Genomic DNA, 10,662 nt, shown 5'->3' with positions numbered 1-10,662 from the left:
TATGCAGATGGTGAACACAAAGAGGAGCATAATGCTGGTGACTTCTGAGCGTAGGACGCACGTTTTCCCTGGTTTGTGAGAGAGGAGAAGGAAGCCTCCCGGACTGGGGCTGGGGCTGGGGCCCGTAGGCTGTTGCCTTGAGAAGTGCTTTGCAATGGCGATAAGCGGCCCCGTTGTCGAGGCCCCTTTTGACTAAGATCAAGTGTAGTATCTGTTCTTAATGGGTCGGATAGACCTTGTCTTGGTGCCTGGGAAGCCGTGACTTGGTAGACGGTCTCAGTGGGAACTGGGGCTGGATCTCTTGCCTAGTGCTTGGGTGAAGGCCTCAGTTGTGAGCTGGGACTGAATCCCTTGCTTGGTGGACTGGCGCCTGGGCAACCAGAGGCGATCACCCCTAGCCACTGCACCTCGGTGCAGGGGGCTTTATTTACTGATATTCTCAGATTTGCACATTTTGCCATGGGACCCCCGTTTTGCAGATTTCGGGGGACCTGTGCAAAGAAAACTTCGATCAATATAAATTCAAAAATCTGTTCTTATACTGTACACGGCAGACATGTTCCTGCAGTATTACCTGGATGAGCAGGGAGATCGGGTGTACACCATGAAGAAAGTGGCTCCCAGTGGACAGCTGACCTCTTCAGCCCATCCAGCCCGCTTCTCTCCCGATGACAAGTATTCCCGACATCGCTTCTCCATCAACAAGAGATTTGGTCTCCTGCTCACCCAGCAGCCCCGGACGCTTTTATCAGGCGGGCCGTGCGGAGGAACGACAGCTGGACTTGGAATCTCTCAGCTCCTTCTTACCACATTCACTCTTGTTGGACATTTGTCACTTTATCACTTAACATGGGAGGTGTTTTCTGAGTTTTCTATCAAATAAAGAAAAATAAATAAATCTGTTCTTATCAGTTTAATATCTGATACGTCCCCTATCTGGGGACCATATATTAAATGGATTTTTTCAACAGGGAGTTGGAAAAAGACTGATGGGTTAGTTAATTGGCTTATCACCTGAATGAAGTGTTTGGACCTCCACACACCTTGCTTTTGCTTTGGGACAGTTGTGCACACTTGGGATGCTGAGTTGTTCCTGTGAATTGACCATTTAGTACTTTTGTAGCAAGTTGGCTGGATGTAACCATTTAGCTTTTCCAGTGCTGTAATAATAAATGAGTAAAGTTTGCCTGTGTCTCCCTCTTGTGGATCCTTTGAACTGGATTACTTGGAGGTTAACAAGTAGTCCAGCACTTCCTATGTATCAGCACCTGCCTTGTCTGGACAATGGACGGAACACTGCACGTGTCACAAGAGCCTTGTCAGGTCAAGAGGTCAAAGAGGTCAAGTAAGGTCAGGTCATTGGATGACATCACAAGGGCCCTGATGGAACACTCAACAATGGGGCCGTGACATCACAATCAACAATGCATACTTCCTTTTTTTTTCTCACTACTACTTCTCCATTCACTCCTATACGTTTTTCTGCTTGGCGTGCTATGGCACCAGGAATTGCGTGCGAAGAAAAGGCGTGTGCAAAAGTGGCGGGTGGGGGTGGAGCTATGCAGATGGCGAACACAAAGAGGCGCATAATGCTGGTGACTTCTGAGCGTAGGACGCACGTTTTCCCTGGTTTGTGAGAGAGGATAAGGAAGCCTCCCGGACTGTGTCTGGGGCTGGGGCCCGTAGGCTGTTGCCTTGAGAAGTGCTTTGCAATGGCGATAAGCGGCCCCGTTGTCGAGGCCCCTTTTGGCTAAGATCAAGTGTAGTATCTTCGGTGCTGCACTTGTTTCTGCGTCAGAAGGTAGGACCCGGGTACTCTCTCTCTCTCGGCCTGGGGGGATCGTTCAGGTTTATAGCCTGGACTTCACCCCCCTGCTGCTATTGGGAGAGAGGCTTAGTCCCGGGGACGTCGAGTTGCGATCCCCCGAACCTCTGTGAGTCCCAGGACTCGCAGGGGAACATTTTTATTTTGTCCTTAGAGACAAGCGCCTAGTTCCATCTATGGCAGACGACCCGGGAGGAGGAGGTGACGAGGTCGATGGAGCCAGAGGAGTCGGAGGAGGCGGAGGAACCGGAAGAGCCGGAGAAATCGATGAGGATGGTTTTGTTACAGTGGGAAAGAAAAAGAGTGGCGGAGCTTTAAAGAAGAATTCAAAGGATGACGATACCAGAAGGAAGGAGGAGGCTAAGAAAAATGGATCCCGAGGCGGAACAGAAGAATTGAAAGAAAATATACCACGGAAAGAAGAAGATGACGAGCACCAGATCCCGGACTATGCAAAAATCAAAGATACCGTCCGTTTATACGTCTCTGAGGGTAAAAAAGAAAAATATAATCTGTTGTATTTGGTAGAGAAAGTCCTGTATGGCGTGTTTGGCGTGCAGAAACATGAGATCTTGGCCATACAGGACTACCCGAAGAGACGTGTATACGATGTGACCTTTTCCCAGAACTGTATTTTTAAAAGTTTTTTAGCAAAGGTTCCACAATGCATAAATGATGAGAGAATGCGAGGTCTTAAAATTTACGAGCACGAAATTGATGAAACTTTTACTGTTGTCATAAAAATGTATTCGCCATTTGCCAATCTTAATATTATCACTGCATTTTTATCCCAATATTTTAAGAAAATCGTTTCAGTCACGAAAATTTTAAATACCGCCGGGATCTGGACGTCAAAGTGGCTTTTTAAAGTTATTGGTAACCGTGATCCCAATCATCCAGGAGGTCTCATCTTACCCCCAGCACGTTTTAAACTGGGGGACATGGTAGGTGACATGTTTTTTTCTAATATGCCACCTTTCTGCAGGCTTTGTAAGAGGTATGGGCACTACAATAATGACTGTACGAGTACATGCAGGAATTGCGGCAGCACTGAGCATGACACCCGAGAGTGCGCCGCAGGGAAAAGGTGTTATGCGTGTACCCGTACAGGTCACCTCTCACGAGATTGCCCTTTTAGGAAATCCGAGGCACAGCCAGGGCAGCAGAAGCAGCCAGAGAGACAGAAGGAAGCGGAAAAGCATGAACAAGCCAAACCACAGCCCCAAGGAGAGGAGCAGGAGCGTATGGATACCACGAGCGGACCCCCCCAGCCTGGGGAGCCGAAGGAAAAGCGGAATAAGAGGAAGTCCAGTGATCAGCGGACGAGTAAGCCCCCTCCAGAGATGGAGACTGGGGGTGGATCGAATGATGCTGATCCGCCTGGCCCGCACTCGGTCCCTGGGCACACTCCAGAAGATCCGGGTGGAGCCGCGGCGTCCAAAAAGAGGAGGGACCTAACACCGGTGGCGGGAAGCCAAAGGGGGATGCCAACTGGGGGACCAGTGGCGGATCCCGGAGGCAGCCAACCAGGTCCTTCCTCTCACCTGAGTGGTGACACTGAGTGTACGGTCACTACGGTGCCGGAGACCGTCCTCAGTGGGCCCTCTGCCCCGGAACGGGAGAGGGTTGGCGCTGCGGCTCTGAGACCTGAAGCCGTATATAATAGCCCGGCATGGCAGATGTCAATGGAGTGCATGCTAATGGGAGCGGGGGGTCTGCTGAGCGATGGTAGCTCCTCTCCTGCAGTATCCGAGCGTTCAATAACATCTGGGGCGCTTGGTGGTGAAGAAAGCGGCGGAGAACTCTCTGAGCTTGCTGATGCTGTCTGAACTGTGCCAAGGTAAGACAACAAACTCCCTTTTTAATCTTTTATTATGGCTATTTTAAAAGGCATTTCCCTGAACACCAGAAGCGAGCATTCTAGAATAAGACGAATTGCACTTTTTAACTATCTGTCTATTTTATCAGCTTCGGTGTTCTTTTTACAAGAGTGCTGCATCCCCCACAGTCAGAATTATAGGAAATATAAAAATGACTGGAGACTCGGACCTTCCATTTGGTCCGGGTCAAACAAGAACAAGTCGGGGGGTGTAGCTATTTTATTTAAGGGAAATGTCTTAATAGATCATATTAACGAGATTTTACCGGGGAGGATTTTATTGGTCAAAGCTTTTATTGATGGTTTTAGATGGCAGTTTTTAAATTTTTATGGTTTTACTGAAAAAAAAGAGAGAGCAGAAATGCTTGAAATTTTACCTCTTTTTATTAATGATTCAGAGCCTTTGATTTTAGCAGGAGATTTTAATTGCATTTTAAGGGGTGAACGCCGGTTCTCCAACGCAGTGAGCAGGAACTATGACAGATCCTCCTCTCTGCTCAAAAACATTGTCATAGATTTCAAGCTCACTGACGTTTTTAAAAAGTGTAACAGTCATTTATCTGAAGAGGCCGGCGTCACCTGGGGCAACGCTACCTGTAAGTCCCGAATCGATTTTATTTTCTGCTCTAATCAAGTACTGCCTTTTAATTGCAAGCTTTTAACCAATATTTTTTCAGATCATAAATTGTTGTCTTTTAAGGTGCAGTTAGGTGGCAATCACCAAAAGAAAAAAACATGGAAACTGAATGTCTCCCTTTTAAAAGACCCCAAAATTTTATCTGATTTTATTGTGTTTTACAAGTACTGCAGGCGGGTAAGGAACCCCAGAAGACCTATTACAGAATGGTGGGAAAGTATGAAGAAGAAGATCAAGACCTTTTTTATTAATAGGGGGAAACTCAAGGCCCAAGAAAAAAAGAAATTTTATGACGATCTAAATACCCGCCTGCAGACACAGTACAAGCTCCGCGATCTGGGCATGGATGTTAAAAAAGAAATTCTTGATATTAAAAAAGAGATTTCACAGTGCCTGGAGCAGAAAAGTAAAGAAATAATGTTTCGCTCCAAAATCCAACATCTTGAGGAGAACGAAACCTGCTCCAGGTACTTTTTTAAAAAAATACAAGAAAAACGTGCCCAGATTGAGGAGCTTGGGGGGGTAAGAAATATAAATGGTATTCTCAAAAAAGTCCATGAATTTTACTCTGAATTATTTAACGAGAAAAAAGTTGATAAACATTTTATGAAGGACTCGCTGAAGGGGATTGAAAATGTTTTAGATGCCGACTCTCAAAGATTTTTATTGCAGGAAATCACCGAGCAAGAGGTTTTAGAGACGGTCAAGAGTTTTAAGAAGGACAAGGTGCCCGGCCCCGATGGTATACCCATTGAGTTTTATATTACCTTTTATGGCATTTTAAAAGAAGATTTATTTTCTCTTTTAAAAGATGTTTTTAGGTCTAAGGCCCTCCCGGGATCCTGGAAAAAAGGTGAGGTCTCCCTTTTATACAAAAAAGGCGACAAGACAGACATAAAAAATTGGAGACCGATCACATTGCTTTGCTGTGACTACAAAATCATGGCAAAGCTATGTGCAAATAGATTAAAGAAAGTCATCCACAAAATAATACACCAAAACCAGGTCTGCGGGGTGCCCGGGAGGAGCATCTGGGACAATATTAACCTTTTAAAAGATGTGATTGATTTTACGAATGAAAGAAACGGGAAAGTTGCCATTTTATCTTTAGATTTTGAAAAGGCTTTCGATCGTGTGTCGTATTTTTACCTTTTTAAAGTTTTAAAGAAAATGGGTATACCAGAGGGGTTTGTATTATCTTTGAGAGCGTTTTATAACCAATGCACTAGCAAGATTTTAGTCAATGGTTTTAAGACTCAGGATGTTGTTTTAAAATCTGGTGTGAAACAGGGGTGTCCCTTGTCCCCACTACTTTTTATTTGCGCCTTGGAGCCTCTTTTAACCATAATAAGGAAGGATAAACAGATACGCGGAGTCCCCCTGCCAGGCGGAGGGGGACTAGAGGCTAAAGTAGTGGGGTACATGGATGATGTCGCTATAATTTGTAGGGACACCCCTGCAATTCAAAAAGCAACTAAACAAGTCGAGTATTTCTGTTCCGCCTCCGGTTTTAAAATAAATTTTAACAAAAGTAGTATTTTAAATGTCGGAGAGATGGTTTTAAGTGATATCAACATTCCTGAGTCTGAATCTATTAAGATTTTAGGTGTCACCTTCAGCGAGTCCAATGATGGCCTCAGGAATTGGGACACGGTTACAGAGAAAATCAATAAGAAATTATGCATGTGGAACCTAAGGAAGCTAACGATGGAGGGAAAGGTTTTAATTATCAAAATGATAGTTTTACCGATTTTATTATATCTCAGCATGGTGTTCCCTCCATCGGACCGTATTTTTAAAAAAATTAACAAGGCCTGTTTTAATTTCTTCTGGGGTTCCAGGATGGACAAGCTGCGGCGAGATACGGTAATGCTTCCTAAAAATAAAGGTGGAAAAGATTTTACAGATATTAAAACGTTTCTTTTAATTAAGTATTTTAGTTACTGTTTTAACGCTCTTTTTAAGGATAATTATTGGTCGTTTTTTATTCGTTATAGCACTGGGTATTTTATGAGGAAGTTTGGGTGGTTTAAAGTGATTTTAAATTCTCCCTACTCTTTTAATTTACCCGCCTCTTATAGGATTTTAGAGAAAATAACGAATAATTTTAATCTTGGCCAAAAGAGTGTGGAGTTTTTAAAAAACAGTAAAATGATTTTAAAAGATATTAATGATAATAAACTGATGGCCCCTATTAAAAATTTTAACGAAGAAAAATGTAAACAGACCTGGAAAAATATTAATGAAAATTATCTTCTTAACGCACAGAAGGACCTGGCCTGGAGCTGCGTACATGAGTGTCTTCCATGCCGGGCATTCCAGCACCGAAGAGGATTGTCAAGCACCGCAGAGTGTCCAAGGGGAGCATGCAGAGAGGAGGAGGACATTTTCCACGTGATGTGGTATTGTTATTTCGCACGAAAAATATGGATAAAAATGTTCCCCTTGATGAAGAAGATTACTGGACTAAAAGCTTTATCTATGGACGGTGTTTTTTACGGGTGTCTGGAGTGCCCTTCAAGAATCAAAAGGACTATGGCATGGAAGATCACGAATTGCGTCAAAGTAGCTCTATGGTCGGCCCGGAACATTTTAGTTTTTAAAAATGATGTGATTACTGAAGAAAATGTTTTAAAGATGATTTTAGATGGAATGTATAGCTATTATTTAATTGATAAAAAAAGAATGCCTTTTATGTGCCACAAGTGGTTTTTAAGAGAGTGGGCCTCAGTTATATGATTTTATAAAACCTGTAAATTTCATGTCGCCTGTAAAAACGGTTTTATGATTTCTTATGTTAATGTAATTTTGTTATAATTTTAATAAACGATTTTTACCCCTTGGGGTAAATATCAACTTAAAAAAAATCTGTTCTTAATGGGTCGGATAGACCTTGTCTTAGCGCCTGGGAAGCCGTGGCTTGGTAGACGGTCTCAGTGGGAACTGGGGCTGGATCTCTTGCCTAGTGCTTGGGTGAAGGCCTCAGTTGTGAGCTGGGACTGAATCCCTTGCTTGGTGGACTGGCGCCTGGGCAACCAGAGGCGATCACCCCTAGCCACTGCACCTCAGTGCAGGGGGCTTTATTTACTGATATTCTCAGATTTGCACATTTTGGCATGGGACCCCAGTTTCGAAGATTTCGGGGGACCTGTGCAAAGAAAACTTCGATCAATATAAATTCTTATTAAGAACAGATTTTTTTTTTTTTTTTTTTTTTTTTAAACCATCAGGTTTGGTTAATATAGGCAACAAACTAGCTCCATAACCAAATCATCATATGGCTTTTTTATTCAAAGACATAACAACAAAAAACAATAATACAGTAGAATTCATATGCCTACTAATGCACCAAACAAAATCTCAAGCCGTATTAACTCTTTGCTTCGTTTTCTTAATACATATCAGCAATGCATCTTGCAAATCATGTAATTCTTCCATTGAAATATCAATTTTGTGTTCCAATACTTCCTTCAACCAATCTTCCACTTTAAATTGCTTTATAAAATTATTCGGGTCTGCCTCATATAACTGCATTACTCGATCTCGTGCTTTTTGTAACAAAGTCCCAGGGTAATCTCTAGTCATAAAAATTTTTATTCTCTGAAATTCCTCAGTAAGCTGAAACTTTTTCCGCCCTTTATCTTCTTCCTCTTCGTCTGACCAATCCTCCGGGTTAAAATAAACTTTCATTTCCTCAGCCCTTTGATACCTTCTAAATCCTCTGTCTGCAACTGAAGACTCATCCTCCGTACCTGACATTTCTAGGCCAACATCTTTGGCTGTTACGTGCTTAACTTTTTCCAATTTTTCCATACTTGAAGTTCCAGCCTCCCCTTTGTCCTCTAATATCATTACTTCTTCTTTTTCTCCTCTTTCTTCTCTTCTCCTTTTCCCGCCTTCACCTTCCTTCTCTTTCTCTTTTGTTTCCTCTTTCCTCTGTTCACCTAACCTTGCGTTTTCTCTTTGTCCCTCTTTCCTTTTTGGACAATCACGTACCAAGTGGTCACTTCCTTGACAAAGAAAACATAATCTAGGGTTATCACAGTCTTTAGCTTCGTGGTCCCCTCTTCCACACAAGTCACAAATTACTTCTTTGCAATCCTCTTTCCTGTGACCATAAAGTTTACATTTTGTACAAAAGTCCGGTATTCCACTAAAAAATAAATCACCAGTGGCTCTCCCAATTTTGAACCTTGCATCCGGCAAAACAAAATTCCCATCTCCTGCTGTCTTCAAAGACACTTTAAAGCGCCATTTAGCAGTCCAAAAACCAAACTGATTGTATACTTTCCCTAAAGGAGCAACTTGTTCACAGTAACTTTGTAAGTAACTAATTATCTTGCTTTCTTCAATATAAGGTGAGTACATTTTGATCACAAAAATCTTAATATTGCTGGCAAAGTGAGGTATTAATCTCACACCGACTAACCTTGCGTCCACTCTTTTCTCTTCCCATTTCCACAGAAAACTTGTATATAAGTCCGCACTCTGAAAAACCAAATCGTAGCATCCTCTTCTAGGATAATCCATTAGGGCCAAAACATCGCTTTTTCCAGTTTCCATAATTTCTCCCAGCAGCACCTTGACAATGAAAACAAGGTTTTTCTTCTCCCGCTCCTTTTCTTCCACAAAGATGCGGACAGCGTTTTGCACACGGGCATATCCAGGAATCCAATCAGGGTCCATTTGCTCCCGTACCGGAGTTTCCGCTATTTCCTCCATATCGGCTTTGAAAAGACCTCTACCACTCAAAAGCGGCTAGGTGATCGCCTCTCGTTGCCTGGGGACTAAGCCTCCTGCCCTATAGCAGCAAAGGTTAAGACACTGGCTATCAACCAGTGCCCGCTCCTAAGGCCGAGCAGTCGGGTACCCCAGGCACCTTCTGACCAAGACCCAATGTATCCCTACACTTGATCTTAGTCAAAAGGGCCTCGACAACGGGGCCGCTTATCGCCATTGCAAAGCACTTCTCAAGGCAACAGCCTACGGGCCCCAGCCCCAGACACAGTCCGGGAGGCTTCCTTCTCCTCTCTCACAAACCAGGGAAAACGTGCGTCCTACGCTCAGAAGTCACCAGCATTATGCTCCTCTTTGTGTTCACCATCTGCATAGCTCCGCCACTTTTGCACACGCCTTTTCTTCGCACGCAATTCCTGGTGCCATAGCACGCCAAGCAGAAAAACGTATAGGAGTGAATGGAGAAGTAGTAGTGAGAAAAAAAAAGGAAGTATGCATTGTTGATTGTGATGTCACGGCCCCATTGTTGAGTGTTCCATCAGGGCCCTTGTGATGTCATCCAATGACCTGACCTTACTTGACCTCTTTGACCTCTTGACCTGACAAGGCTCTTGTGACACGTGCAGTGTTCCGTCCATTGTCCAGACAAGGCAGGTGCTGATACATAGGAAGTGCTGGACTACTTGTTAACCTCCAAGTAATCCAGTTCAAAGGATCCACAAGAGGGAGACACAGGCAAACTTTACTCATTTATTATTACAGCACTGGAAAAGCTAAATGGTTACATCCAGCCAACTTGCTACAAAAGTACTAAATGGTCAATTCACAGGAACAACTCAGCATCCCAAGTGTGCACAACTGTCCCAAAGCAAAAGCAAGGTGCGTGGAGGTCCAAACACTTCATTCAGGTGATAAGCCAATTAACTAACCCATCAGTCTTTTTCCAACTCCCTGTTGAAAAAATCCATTTAATATATGGTCCCCAGATAGGGGACGTATCAGATATTAAACTGATAAGAACAGATTTATTTATTTTTCTTTATTTGATGGAAAACTCAGAAAACACCTCCCATGTTAAGTGATAAAGTGACAAATGTCCAACAAGAGTGAATGTGGTAAGAAGGAGCTGAGAGATTCCAAGTCCAGCTGTCGTTCCTCCGCACGGCCCGCCTGATAAAAGCGTCCGGGGCTGCTGGGTGAGCAGGAGACCAAATCTCTTGTTGATGGAGAAGCGATGTCGGGAATACTTGTCATCGGGAGAGAAGCGGGCTGGATGGGCTGAAGAGGTCAGCTGTCCACTGGGAGCCACTTTCTTCATGGTGTACACCCGATCTCCCTGCTCATCCAGGTAATACTGCAGGAACATGTCTGCCGCGTACAGTATAAGAACAGAATTTTGAATTTATATTGATCGAAGTTTTCTTTGCACAGGTCCCCCGAAATCTGCAAAACTGGGGTCCCATGGCAAAATGTGCAAATCTGAGAATATCAGTAAATAAAGCCCCCTGCACCGAAGGTGCAGTGGCTAGGGGTGATCGCCTCTGGTTGCCCAGGCGCCAGTCCACCAAGCAAGGGATTCAGTCC

At 43.7% G+C, this 10,662-nt stretch overlaps 2 pseudogenes; one reads left to right on the top strand and one right to left on the bottom strand.

Annotated features, from left to right (window-relative positions):
• The first annotated feature begins 854 nt into the window (after positions 1-854).
• LOC120984285 lies at positions 855-1,075 on the top strand (annotated as a pseudogene).
• An 8,849-nt stretch (positions 1,076-9,924) lies between these two features.
• Positions 9,925-10,134, bottom strand: LOC120984294 (annotated as a pseudogene).
• Between the last annotated feature and the right edge of the window lie 528 nt (positions 10,135-10,662).

The sequence above is a fragment of the Bufo bufo genome, unplaced genomic scaffold, assembly GCF_905171765.1.
Source record: "Bufo bufo unplaced genomic scaffold, aBufBuf1.1, whole genome shotgun sequence".
Lineage (NCBI taxonomy): Eukaryota > Metazoa > Chordata > Amphibia > Anura > Bufonidae > Bufo > Bufo bufo.
Note: the sequence above shows the minus strand (reverse complement) of the source record. Positions and strands in the feature narration are given on the sequence as shown.